The 13,799-nt window shown below is 37.1% G+C and overlaps 1 protein-coding gene across 10 annotated transcripts in view; it reads left to right on the forward strand.

Moving 5' to 3' along the window:
* Nucleotides 1–13,799, forward strand: part of KLF12 (KLF transcription factor 12) — a 437,715-nt gene that overhangs the window by 392,051 nt on the left and 31,865 nt on the right. The gene's annotated exons all lie outside the window — the stretch shown is intronic.

Here is a 13,799-nt window from a genome sequence, read left to right on the forward strand (position 1 = left end):
TTTATCACCTGAGACTGTAAATTTGTGGAAATTATGAAAAATGATCTGGGGAATTATAAAATGGTGAATTTCTTAGGGTAAGAATCATTTAACTGACTCTTGGAGTCAGACAGTCTTAAAGTGCTATAGTTTATGTTGACAGCTGGAAGAATCAAATATTTATTATGTTGATAATTAGCTCTCTGAGTTGGGAGAAATGGATTGTAATTTATAGAAACTTCAGACTTGCTGAAGATAATATCCTTAATTAATGTCACTAGTCTATGAAGAAATGCTCAAACTCCACAGCCATTTTCCCTATAAATGAGTTACACTATATGGGGTTTGATGGCTGAAAGATAGGTCCTTGGATGGAGGAGTAAAGAATTTTAATCAGTAGGGCTTATGGGTGGCAATCCATAAGTGGCTAGTGGGCTCATCTTGAGGCAGGTAGGATTAGGTAATGGGATGTTTGGGATTGCGCTCCTAAGGGAAGAGTTGACAGTTTTAAGGCCACACCTGGGTGGCACCACTAGTCATTAAGACACCATAAAATTTCAAGTCAGTTTTAAAAAATCAGTGCATAAAGGACAAAGGTGAGTCTTTGATCATAGCATTCAGAATCTTTACCCAGCCTGCCCAGGCAAACTTTACTTTCACCATGCAGCCCTCTCTCCCCCTTGGTTTCCATTTTCCTGCTAAATGAAAAGTGTATTGATCTCATAGAATTCTTCTAAAAATGAAATAGATAATAGATAATCCTTACAAAGCACATAGAACAGTATTTCGCATCATTGAGCAAGTGCTCAATAAGCACCAGCTGATGTTCTTCCTCCTCTGCTGTAGGCTTCCAGAGGTAATCTCTGAATTTCAAGTAGACTGCTTTACCCTCTTTTGACCAAATGTCTTGCATTCCTTTTTGTGCTCAGCTGGGTTCTTCTAGTGTAGAGTGACATCACCACCTCCCCCAACCTCCTTATCTAATTCCTGATCACAGGACCCTCTCCTGGATTTCTCTAATGACCTTGAACAATCATGGGAGCACTAACTCCTGTACCTTGCATCTTGAGTATGATTTCTTTGCAGAATGGCATGGGAGGGTGGATAAACAATCTATGGAGTCTCACAGCTCCTGGTTGGAATTCCTGAGCTGCCACTTGCTTTCTGTGTGATTTTTGGCAGTTTACCCTTCCTGAGTCTTAGGTTTTTTTCATCTGTAAAATGCAAATACCTATAAAAATTCATGACAGACAGAATGTATATTAAGTTCCTAGCAAAGTCCTGAGTACAAGTTAAGACTTAATGATATTATTGTTATTATTCAAAACATTAGTAGACTTTTTTTTTTCTTTTCTTTTTTTTTTCTTTTGCAGTGCTGGGGATTGAACCCAGGGCCTTGTGCTTGCAAGGCAAGCACTCTACCAACTGAGCCATCTCCCCAGACCCCTTAGTAGACTTTTTAGCTGATCAGTAATTGTTAAATCTTTCATATCCTAAAAAGGGAAAAGGTATACTTTTTTTTAATACTCAGGCATCAAGAATCTTTGGTCATCTCTTATGAAAACTGATAAGAAAAAAAATTAGGATAAGATTTTTGACCTTAAAAATCTTAGTGAAGACTTTATAAACCAATAGCTATGCATTCCTTTAATAATCAGCATTACAACTGGATGCAAAAGAGAAGAGGAAGAAAAAGTCCCCTCACCACATGGAGCTTACATTCTACTGAGAGAGATTCATAAGCAAATGAATAACAATGTCACATTCAGGGTGATGAAGGGTTTAAAGAAAAGGATAATAATAGACAAAGGGCATCAGGAGAGTCTGCTTACATGGGGTGTTGGGGATGTCCCCCCTGAAGAAGTGACATTTGGTTTAGAGACATGAATTAAGTGAGGCTGGAAACCATGTTGCAATGGGGAGAAATATTTGCAGGCAGAGGAATAGCAAGAGCGAAGGTGAGGTACCATGAACTGGCCATGATCCAGGATCGTCTGAAGGCCACTGTGGCTGGATGCAAGGGAGAGCACAATGGGGTCTCATGGTTCCTATGGGACCTTGTAGGTAATAATAAAGACTTTGGGCTTTACTTTGAGTGAAATGGGAAACCACTTGTGTTTTGACAAGAGTATTACTATTGTTTATGGAAATATAAAATGATGGAGTTGCTATGGAAAAGTTTGAGGATTCCTCAGAAAGTTAAACAGACATACAATTGCCATACGAGCTAGCAATTTTTAATTCTGGGTACATGCTCACAAGAATCAAAAGCAGAAACTCAGATACTGGTCATTGTGGCATTACTCATAATAACTAAATGGTAGAGACAATCCCAGTATCCTTTGGTGGATAAATAAATAAACTGTGGTATGTAAACACACACACACACACACACACACACACACACACACACACACACATATTATTTGGCCTTGAAATGATATTCTGATATCAGAACATGAATGAACCTTGAAAATATCATGCTAAGTGAAATAAAACAAAAAGACAAACCTTGTATGGTTCTACTTAGAAAAGGCACCTAGCATCAGCAAATTCATAGAGGTAAAAAAATACAGTTGAAGTTTCCAGAGGTTGAGGGAAAGGGAAAGGATAAGAAGTTTCTATATGATGGGAATAGGATTTCTATTGGAGATGATAGAAAAGTTTTAGATACAAATATCGATGATGGTTACACAACAATGGGGATATCCTTACTGCCATGGAATCGTATACTTTAAAATGGTTAAAGGGATAAATTTCATGCTGTGTACATTTTGCCACACATCAAAAGAAGCCTATGGAGGAAGGGTGTGGGAACAGAGATTCCAGTTGCTATTGCAAGAAGCCAGATAAGGGATGGGTATGACTGTGAAAACAGAAGTATTTAAATCGGATGCATGTTGAAAGTGGAACAAATAGGCATTTCTGACAGGTTGCAAGTGGTAGAAGAGATTAGTAATCACCAAGGACTCTTATTGTTCTGAACTGCCAGAAGAGTATTATTGGTCCTTTCCTGAGATAGGTAAAACTGGGAAAGGAGCTGGTTTGAGAAAAAATATCATGAATTCAGCTTTGGGCATTTTAAATTACAGTTGTCTGACACACAACTCTGAAGGTCCAAAAGATCTATGAGTCCGGAGTTGAGGGGAGAGGGTCTTAAAGTAGACTTGAATGGCTTAAAGAACATGGTATGTGAAACACACAGCACAAAATATGGTAATGAACTAGATCGCCCAGCAAAAGAATTGAAACACAGAGAGAAGTGGCTAGAGGACTGAGCCCAGGAACCCTCCAACATACAGAGGTCAGGAGATGTGAGATGCTTTCTTTAAAGTCCAGCCAATACCCTTTGAGCACCTCTCCCGCCAGCTGCAGTTCTATATACTTGGGAAAACTAGTACTAAAGAGGCAGCACCCACCTCTTCACATCTGTGCTCTTGGTTAAGTTATTAAACGTGATTGAACCCCAGATTCCTCATTTGATAAAACAAAGTTAATAATTAAGTTTAGCATAAAGTGAAATGACAGTAACTTCAGTCATTTCCCAAATACCCACATATTCACACAAGCTATTCCATTTTCTTAACCCTAAACCTTTGTATGACCCTGCAAGGTATAGGTACCACTGTTTTATATAAAAAGAAACTAAAGCATAGAAAACCAATAAATTTTTCTAAGACAACTAAAAATGCACCAGCAAGATTCTTAGTCTGGTAGTTCTGAACTCATATTGTCCATTCTTTCAAACTATTCTAATATGTAAAGCACTCAGCAAGCTGCCAAAGGCCATAGCAAATGCATAGGAGCTTCTTTCTTTCCTTGTCCTTCCCCCCACTTTTGAGATCCTGAAAAATAAACTCCTATAATTAAAACCAATCAGAAAAGCCATCAATGAGGTCATCAAGTATGCAAACTACCAACTATAAACTTGGTAATATCCCTAAAAGAATTTAATGAATGGTAATTGACTGAATAAACAAAAACTATGCATTTTTAGCCTAATTTTCTTGACAATGTACCTGGCCTTTAACATGACACAATGGACAGCATTTAATAAAAACCCATTACCATTACATTTAATTTATTTTATGAGCTTTCTTTTATAAAATCCATTCAAGTTATCCCTGAAAATACTTCTTTATTACCTAGTTTCTACTACCCTTATTTTAAGTTATTACTTGTCTAGCAGATGAAAAGAAAGTGCCACCCTTTTGTCTTTTTAAACATAAATCAATTGTTTACATATGGACTGATCTCAGGCATTGGCTTCCCCTAGCATGCCGTTCTTCATGTGGATTCCAGGTTGGTTAATGACTTTGCTGTTATCCTGGTCACACAGGCCAACCTGCTGGGGTCACCTTTCATTCTTCTCCTGTGCTTATCCCCCATTATCCAATCAATCACTGAGAACTGACAGTGCTGCTTATGAAATGTCTGGGAATTAGTCCCTTCTGATTCAGATTTAATGACACTACTTTGGTGTGGGTAGAATCCACTTACTTAGATGATGGCAATAAATGGCAGTAAATAGCTCTGATTGATAAAGGCCTGTCTTTAATCACTTCCTCACCAATGAATCCTATTTTTACAAGGCAGAATTTCTCTCTTAAACCTTAACAAAAAAAAAAAGGAAAAAGAAGGAGAAGTAGGAGAAAAAGTAGAACAAAATTATGACATTTCCAGGGCCTACAAAATTAAGTTTCTTTAAGGGGACATTCTAATTCTGCCTGGTCCTGTTCATCTTGTCTACTCTGTCCTTTCCTATCCACCCACCTATTAGGGACCCTGTGATTGGGAAGTTTGGTACTAAGAAGAGTAATTGTGGAATATTTTCTCTCTCTCTCTCTCATTCATTCATTCTCTCCTCTCTCTCTCTCTCCCCCTCTCCCTTCTTTCTGTCCTCTATAACATCAGTTTTCTCTTCTGCTTTTTCTTTACCACTGACACATCCACCTACCAACTCACTTGTTGGTGTCCTCCATTAAGCTTGCCCTGATCTTCCCAACAGAATTAGATACTCCCTCCCCTGACTCCCATCGCACATTATTATACCTCTCTTTATCACTTATCATTTTTATGGCTTGTATAATTATGATTTGCATACATAATAAGTTGGAGAATTTTTTATTATCTTAACAGCTGGCACCAGATTCCTCCAGAATAAAATTCTTGGTGTGGAAAATGTGCCTTTAGAAACACTTGGAAGTAGACTGGGAGCTGAACCCATCCACACCTTGGGTAGGACCTTTCCCCCGGGTTTTGGGTAGGGGAAAGCCATTCTCCTTATGGCTAGGAAAGGAGTTGGTTGTTTTCCTCTTGCAGGAGGTTGGTGTGGGGATGGAAGAAGAAACCAGAGAAGAGATGAAAGAGCAGATGCCAGCGAGATACAGAGAGCCTGAGGCTGAATGGGAGCAGTGAGAAGCATTTTATAGACAGAGGGAGTACAAACTCCGCTCCGGGGCAGTCTGATACTCTCACCTCTGTGACAAAAAGGACTACTGAACACTCAGATGGGGTCTTGGGGTTGTTTTCGATGTGAAAATTAAAGAAGGTGCTGATTTTATCATCAGAATTAATGCTAGAGGCCAAGTTTGTCCTGAGAACATGAATCTCCCAGGAATCTACATGCAGTATGACTTCAGTCCACATGTCTCAGAATTGGCAAAGATTTGAGTCTTTTTTCACTTACTGGAAGTACATAGACAACTGAATCCTTCACCTTACTAGATCGCAAACTCCCCAACGATGCCTTTGCATGGCCAACTGCTTTCTTTTGAACTCACAGGAAACCATGGTTTTATTTTATTGAGTCAGTGGTGCTAAGATGAAAAGTCCTATACAAGTGATTACTAATTTATCTTACTTATTTTTCTTACCAGGGAAAAGCCAAGTAAAATATCAGTAGAGCATATAACATTTCATTATCAATAAATATAGTGCAGATTTACTATTGTCATCTTGATACATAAAAGATTTTCCATCTTTCCATAGGAAAGATTTGATATAGGAAGAAAGGTATAGGTTAGAGGTATTGAGACTGATTTCCCAGGCACTTAACCATTCCAAGCTTATCTTTTCTCACATATTTCTTGGCTATATGACTGCCAATAATAACAACCTATGCTGCCTATCTTTATGTAGTTTTTGTGATAATATTCTACGTTTATGTTTATATAAGCCATTTTTATACCACATACAGCATTTTACAGAGTATACTAAGTATACCATAAACACTACAGTATACAAATGGCAATTCAAATGTAATATCTAGCAATACTGTGATCCTGAGAACTGTGGGCTGTGTTTTGCCAATAATGTAGAAAAATGAAGTTGGAAAAGTAAATAATATGGACATTGCCAAACACTTACATGACCCATTTTAGGTGAATAGTGAATGGGTCAGGTCTATGCGTTTAGTGGATAGCATGACCCTAACTAAGACCTTAGTGAAATGAGAAGTTCTGGGTGAGATTAGGGCCAGGAGCCTAGGAATGTCAGAAATAGCATCTCTGCCGAAGCAAGCTGAAAGTTTGAGAAGAAAGGGTCAATACCAGCAAATGGTTACCGTCAACACAGGAATCGTTCTTGGTGTAAACATGGCACCATGGAGTTCAAGGTCAAAAAGGAGACCAGAACCCTTCCTAGCTTATTCTATGAGGCCAACCTTACCCTGATACCCAAACTAGAGAAAGACATCACAAGAGAAGTATATACCAATATCCCTTACGAATATAAACTGAAAAGCCCTCAATAAAATACAAGAAAACTGAATCCATAGACCTGATTATAGAGCCTGACAAAAGGGACTTAACCCAGGAATGAAGATGGTTTAATATGAAAATCAATTGGAATAGTAAACCACATTACTAGAATAAATGATAAAACCACATGATCATCTCAAGATGCAGAAAAGGCATTTGATAAAAGCTAACATTCTTTGATGATGAAAACACTCGTCACACTGGGAGTAGAAGGAAATGCTCTTAACCTGACAAAAGACTCTCATCTAACGTAGTGAGCGCTAAATGGAATACTTTCATAATGATGAAATATGGAATATTTCTCTCGTCTAATGTAGTGAGCGATAAATGGAATACTTTTCATAATGATGAAATATGGAATATTTCCCCTTACATCAGGAACAAGACAAGGATATCCACATTCACTCAACACTCTAGACAAGGAAATTAATAAATAAATGTGGATTGGAAAGAGAGAAGTACAACTATCCCTATTAGCAATTGACTAGATCTTATATGTAAAAAGTCCTCTAGAGTTCCCCATAAAACTATTAGAACTAATAAACAGTTTCACCAGTTAGTGTAACATAAGATTAGTATACAGAAATCATTTGTATTTCTATACACTACCAGCGGATAATCTGAAAATGAAGTTAAGAATGCAATTCCACTTATAACAGCATGAAAAATATCTTGGTGTGTATTTAACCAAAGAAGCTTAATACTTGAACAATGAAAATCACAAAACATTGTGATATATTTTTCAAATTTTAATGGAAAGACTTTCTAAAATGTTCATGAATTGAACCTCAGAAAGAATAAAATTGGACTCCTTCCTTTCTTATATCTTATACTGACATCAACTCAAGAGGGATAGAGAGCTAAGTATGAAAGTTAAATTCACAACTCTTAACAGAAAACAGGAGTAAATCTGTGAAATTAGATTAGTTAAAACCAGCTTGGATACAATATGAAACACATATGCCACAAAAAGAAAGAATAAGTTGGATGTAATCAAAAAAGTGAAAAGACAGCACACAGAATATAGGTGCAATTCACATATCTGATAAGTGACTTGTGTCCTGAATATATAACATTGTTGGGTTGGTTTTGTTTGTTTGGTTGGTTGATTGGTTGATTTTTTTGTTTTGGGTACTGGGGCTTGAACCCAGGGGTACTCTACGACTGAACCACTTTTATTTTGAGACAGGGCCTCATTAAGTTTCTCAAGCTGTCCTTGAACTTGAGTCCTCCTGCCTCAGCCTCCCACAAGTCTGGGATTACAGGCATGGGCCACCATGTCTGTCTGTGTATTATTCTATTTGTATTAAATGTCCAGGACAAATACATAGAAAGTAGATCAGTAGCAGCCAAGGACTAGGGGGGAGGCAGGATTACTGCTAATGAACATGGGGTTTTCCACTGAGGTGAAGAAGATGCTTTAGAACTAGATAGGGTTGATGGTTGCTTACTAGTGTGAATGTGCTAAACACTACTGAATTGCACACTTTTTAAGGGTGACTTTTATGGCATATGAGTTAAAATTTCATATAAGTTACTGTTAACCAAAAAAGGAAGGAGCACAATGTTAATCTTCATGAAAGTTCCATTCAGTTGTCACTGTTAACCCAGCAAGTCCCAAGTTTTCAGTTCTGTGAATATTTCAAGGAAATTGAAACACATGCATTAATATAGGTTAGAAACCAAAATCTAGAGCTTATTTCTGTTATTATATTAACATTGTCATACAATTTTATGTTATGTAATTATATATTATATGCTCTATTTAAGTTTTTATAGGTGTTCCACATCTGATAAATGAGACAAAATGGTCTAAATACACAGTTAAAATATGGGTATCTAAAATTCAAAGAGATTAGCTTTATTAGGTACCATAATTAATAAATTATAATAAACTATGAATCATATTTATATTTCCAAGACTAAAAATCCTGTGTATTTTTTTCCACAAAAATTAGGATTCTTGTTTTCTTTTCTCCTTGAAGATAATAATATGAGCTTATCAATCACAAAACTTTAATTAGAAGTCTGCAAATTAAAACTCAGATCCAAGTTTCACGTGTTTTTCTCTACTTTTTATGTTTTTTTTGTGTGCGTTTGAAAGAACAGCATGTTCTGTGTTCTGGTTTTGTTTCCCAATAACTCAATTAGCCGAGAAAGGTTGCAGGATACATACATGTAAAATTTACTGCATAAAATTAAAATCATACAGTTTTTCAATTCTAATTTGAGAGAATGGAAAACAAACACACCTTGTCCTAGTGGGATTGTGTCTGAGTTTTCTAGCAACCCCAGCAAAAACCGAAGTGGAGCAGGGCTTGTGGTTCTACTGGTGACAACAGTGTTGCCAAGCAGGTTTTCCTTCATGTTAAGTGAGCATCATCGCATGGATCCTTCTGCAGCCTCACTGGAAAGTGGGATGGTTTTAGTTCTAGGGGTCAAGAAGCCTGGAACCTGAGTTCCCAACTCTGCCACTATTAGCTGTGGAGCCTTGAACCACAGTTAGTCTAGTATTTCTGACCCTCTGAGCCTCCATTTCCTTCTCTTCTATCTTCCAAATATGAAATTCGGTCATGCTAATACCTCTCCCTACTATTCCAACATTAATGTGGCAGCATATTTGAAGATTAAGTGAAGTTTTTCAGAAGAGAAATAAAAAAGCAGCTCAAATATTCTTCTCTCATTTGGGAATATTTTTGGTTTTCTCTAAAATTCAAATACGTGGCCACTTTATGTTGGGAGAAATACCTACTTGTGGCCCCTGACAGTCATTCTAATGACAAAAAAAAATCTCACATGGAACCCTACCAACGAGTTCTACTTGGTCTTGTTATTTATGTGTCCCCACATGAGCAATAAAAACTTTCAATAATTTATGTAAGCTTAAGTACCAGATAGTTAGGAGATATAATTTCAGTGCTCTTTAATAAAACAAATCTCCAGTGTAACATAGATCTGGTTAATGATCAGCATAAAATAGATGGAGGCTTGTTTTGATGGTCATGTCAAAAGTTTACTTTATGGTTACATTACAGTATCTCATTGGAACTGTGCATTCGGAACCTCTTATATGGATTTTAGTATTTAAAATACAGAGTCTCATTATGCACAGTCTGTTCCTGTGGTACCTCCATGGGATGACCTTACTAGTGAAGCTACTTGATAGGGAGATCCCTCTGATATGGAAAAGGAACCCCTTCCTGTCCACTTCTGCCACAAAGCAGTGTTGTACTGTGTCTCCAGTGGATGTGTGTGGTCAGTTCCTCGGAGGGTAGACAGTGCTCCCTGGTTTCTTTCCCTACCCTTCTTTCTCTTCACCCTTTCAGACATCTACTAGTAATAGATATGTGTAAGATCCTAGCTTTACATTTGAATAGGTTAAAGTTTATCTTTTGTAAAACAAAGAGAATAAGTTTTTCTAATTTGGCATGATTCTTAAGAATCTCAAAATTAGGTATGTGGAAGAGCCACACAGATAAGAATAGATATATCCATGGCTAAGTAAGGGGTGGTGGGCCCATGCCACATGAGGTGAACAGGGCTGATCTAAAAAGTGCTCAGATGAAAATAATCACCTATAATCCCAGAAAGGTATTTTTGTTTTTCTTTTTTTTTTTTTTTTTTTTTTTTTTTTTTTTGTTTTTTTGTTTTGTGTTTTGTTTTGTTTTCTTCTGGTATTAAGTTCTCATGCTCTACCAAGCTACAACTCCTGGTGTAAAACATAATTTAAACCCCAGCGCTTTCTGAACATATTCTGTGGGGAAATTTCTCTAAATATTTAAGCAAGATATGTGTCTTTCACTCGGTGGGTATGACCAATATAATTAAGGAATTTACCCTCATTTCATAGCCCTTGTTTCATCCTGTATTATGAATTTGCTTTGTGGGGTAATGACGCATTGTAGTTTCCCCAAAATAACTATTTTGGATAAATACTGTATATCTGGAATAGATCTTTTTTGTTTGCAAACAATCCTCTTCCAACTTGTAGTATAATTTGATTGTGGAAGTTTGATGATAAAATCAATTATAGTTAGTGTTATTAATGATTCTTTTTTTTCTAGTGTGGTTGTCTTTAAAACTTCTCCTTCATACAGCCTGTGATCATACTTGCTAAATTATGATGCATGAAAAGAAGAAAGAAGATAAGCCTGTAATCGTTTTGAGTTTTTTTGATGATCTAGAAGGTGATGTAAAAAAATACTTAATGATAGCTTTTATAAAATCATGAATCCATCCCCAGCCTCTTCCCTCCAAAAAAGCCTCATTTGGTTAACCAGTAGGATATTTTGTTTATTATAATAAAATAATAATTAGAAATACATTTTGGACATACTCTTCATATGTAAAAGTACCAAACTATAGTTTGTATATATTCTGATTCTGAGCTATTTGACATATTTTAGAAAATATATTGCTCTTTATTTATGCATTTTATGGAAATACTTTTATTACACATCAAATTGAAAAATGAAGTGGTATAATGTCTTAACAAAAGCTTCTAGAAAGGGTGATAACAACTGATCTCAGAATTAGTCTGTTCAATAGAAGTTTTCTATAGGAAACTACGGACAGGAATGAAAGAATATTATGTGGGTGAATCTGGCCAGCTTTGGGATACAACTGCCATGGAATTGGTAGTGGGTATATCTAAATAGCACCTTTCCCTAATTAATATCACAGAAAAGACATGGACGTGGTTTAATGGGGCAGGTTCTGTTCTGAGAGTTGATTATGAAGAATCCTGCATCTGAGAGCCACCTGCTGGCCAAGGGAAATCCTGCAAGCTAATGTAGATGCCTTGCTTGTCCGTGCGAATAGAATCCTTTTTCTGAGATTGAGGTAATTCCTGGATTACTGTTGGTTTTATCATCTCTTGTGGAACTGTGGCCCTGATGATTCATTCCCAAGGTGGTATAGGATTTGCTAACAAGAAGTTGTTTTATTTACATGTATTCTGTGGTAGAAGCTAATTCATAATTTCTACAGGTGATACTTGAGAGTTTTTAAATCAACTTTGAAAACAGGAGAAAATATACATTTAAAAAATAACGTTCCTACTTTCTTTAAGATATTTTTATTGTGCAGAATTATTTTTGATAGAATCGTAGGTGAACTGCAATGGCAGAGAAGGAACTGATCTCAGGGCATTGATGGTCCTTGTCACATACCAGTGCCAGCCTCAGCCTATAAAAGAACACGTTCCTGGGCATAAACACATTCTTTACAATAACTTTAAGAGAGGATTTTCATAGGTAGAATAATAGTAAATATACTGAGTGCCTGATAGTGTTTATAAAACAGTTTAATATTCTCAAGTGAAAAGTGTCTATCTTAATACTTATCAGGCTACTTTTTTTTTTACATATAGATGGACAAATACCTTTTTAAAATTTATTTTTATGTAGTACTATGGATTGAACCCAGTGCCTTATACATGCCAGGCAAGCGCTCTACCATTGAGCCACAACCCCAGTCTGAGCAGTCTATTTTTAAGAATGCTTTGTATGTGCTACTGTTTTATTTAATTGGGTTAGAGGAGAAATTTAAGTGATATCAATGATTTTCTTGGTTTTTCCATATTCTGTCACATGCTGGTTTGACAGTCTCAATCAGTATAATGTTAACATTAAGCTGTGACATTAACCACTTGGTCCGAATCCTGGCATAACCACCGGCTGCCTTAACTGCTCTGTGCCTCCATTTCTTCCTCTGTAAGATCAGACTGCTGATGCTCTCAACCTAGAGGGTGGTTTTGAAGCAGAAAGCACCTAGAACAGTATCTGCTATGTACAAAGCGTTCTGTAAATGCCCACCATCGCCATGTCCTCGTCTGTGCTACCTGGGGTTCTGCTGAGGTCATGTTTGATTTTGCTAAGGCAACCTCGATTCCTGTGTTTTCTTTTCTTATTTTTAAATCTTCAAGGTGTATGTCCTCTTCTTGGCCTTGAAAGAATGTCCTGTCCTTTTATTATTATTATTATTATTTTACTCCTGTAAGATCTCCAATTTCGGTGAAGGGCATCCCAGCACACTAAGGTCACCCGTGACAAATGGTCTCTTATTACCTGCTGATTACAGTTAACCCTCATTTCCTTCATGGCAGCCATGCGGTGCCTTCTATTTAAATAGAGCTGTTTCTGGATGTGACTTTTCGAGCCTCTCTGGGTTTAATTCTAATTTAACGTGCCATTCCAAGCGGGACTGTTGTGCAGCTGAAGTCCTGATTCACTCATTTGTTCTCTCTAGATCTAATTATTACAGTGTGGTGCCCGAGAGGCTGCCCCAGGCGCTCCTTCGCTGCTCTAAATGGGCTAGTCTTCTGGGGAGGGAGTGGGCCTCTAGTTAATGTTTTTCTGAACTATATAGATATGTTTGCTACACAATTTGGGAACACAGGGACAACTATTTTGCCTCAACCATTTTGATCATACCAAGATTATCACTGAAGATTACTGGGAAAACCTTACACTGGCGTATGCAATAGTTACATGCATACTTCTGTTATTTAGAACAAGTTCAGTTTTTGAAGTACAGAAGTCAGGTTGCAGAAGACACTCAAGTGCCTTCTAAAAAGAGGTCACATTGCTCAGAAAATGAAGGAAGTGCAGAGTAGAAACATCCAAAGTGTCCACTCTCTGATTCACACTTACTTTTCATCAAAGGATAGTAGTAATGATTCATTAAGTCTTTAAGCATTAATTATATGAAATCCTTTTATTCATTCTATGTGACAAGCATTTCTTGAATGCCCACATTTGTTGACTCTAGAAATACAAAATTACTTGGCAAGAGTATCTTGACTGCCATGGTACTGGACTTGGCTCAGCCAAACCCCCAATCCATGGTTGTCATCACCTGGTGGTCCCTGTTAACTGTGGAATTCTGCTGTGAACTCAAGGACAACAGCAGTCCTCATTGGTGTGGACTGCCCACTCATCTTCCTGGGTTCTTCAAGGTCTTCTGCTTCATCTTTGGTTCCTCTTTTCCTTATTCCCACTTACCTTTCTACCTTTCACAAAGAACCAAGTAATTAATTCTGAAAGGTTCAGCTTAGAC

The sequence above is a fragment of the Sciurus vulgaris genome, assembly GCF_902686455.1.
Source record: "Sciurus vulgaris genome assembly, chromosome: 4".
Taxonomy (NCBI): domain Eukaryota; kingdom Metazoa; phylum Chordata; class Mammalia; order Rodentia; family Sciuridae; genus Sciurus; species Sciurus vulgaris.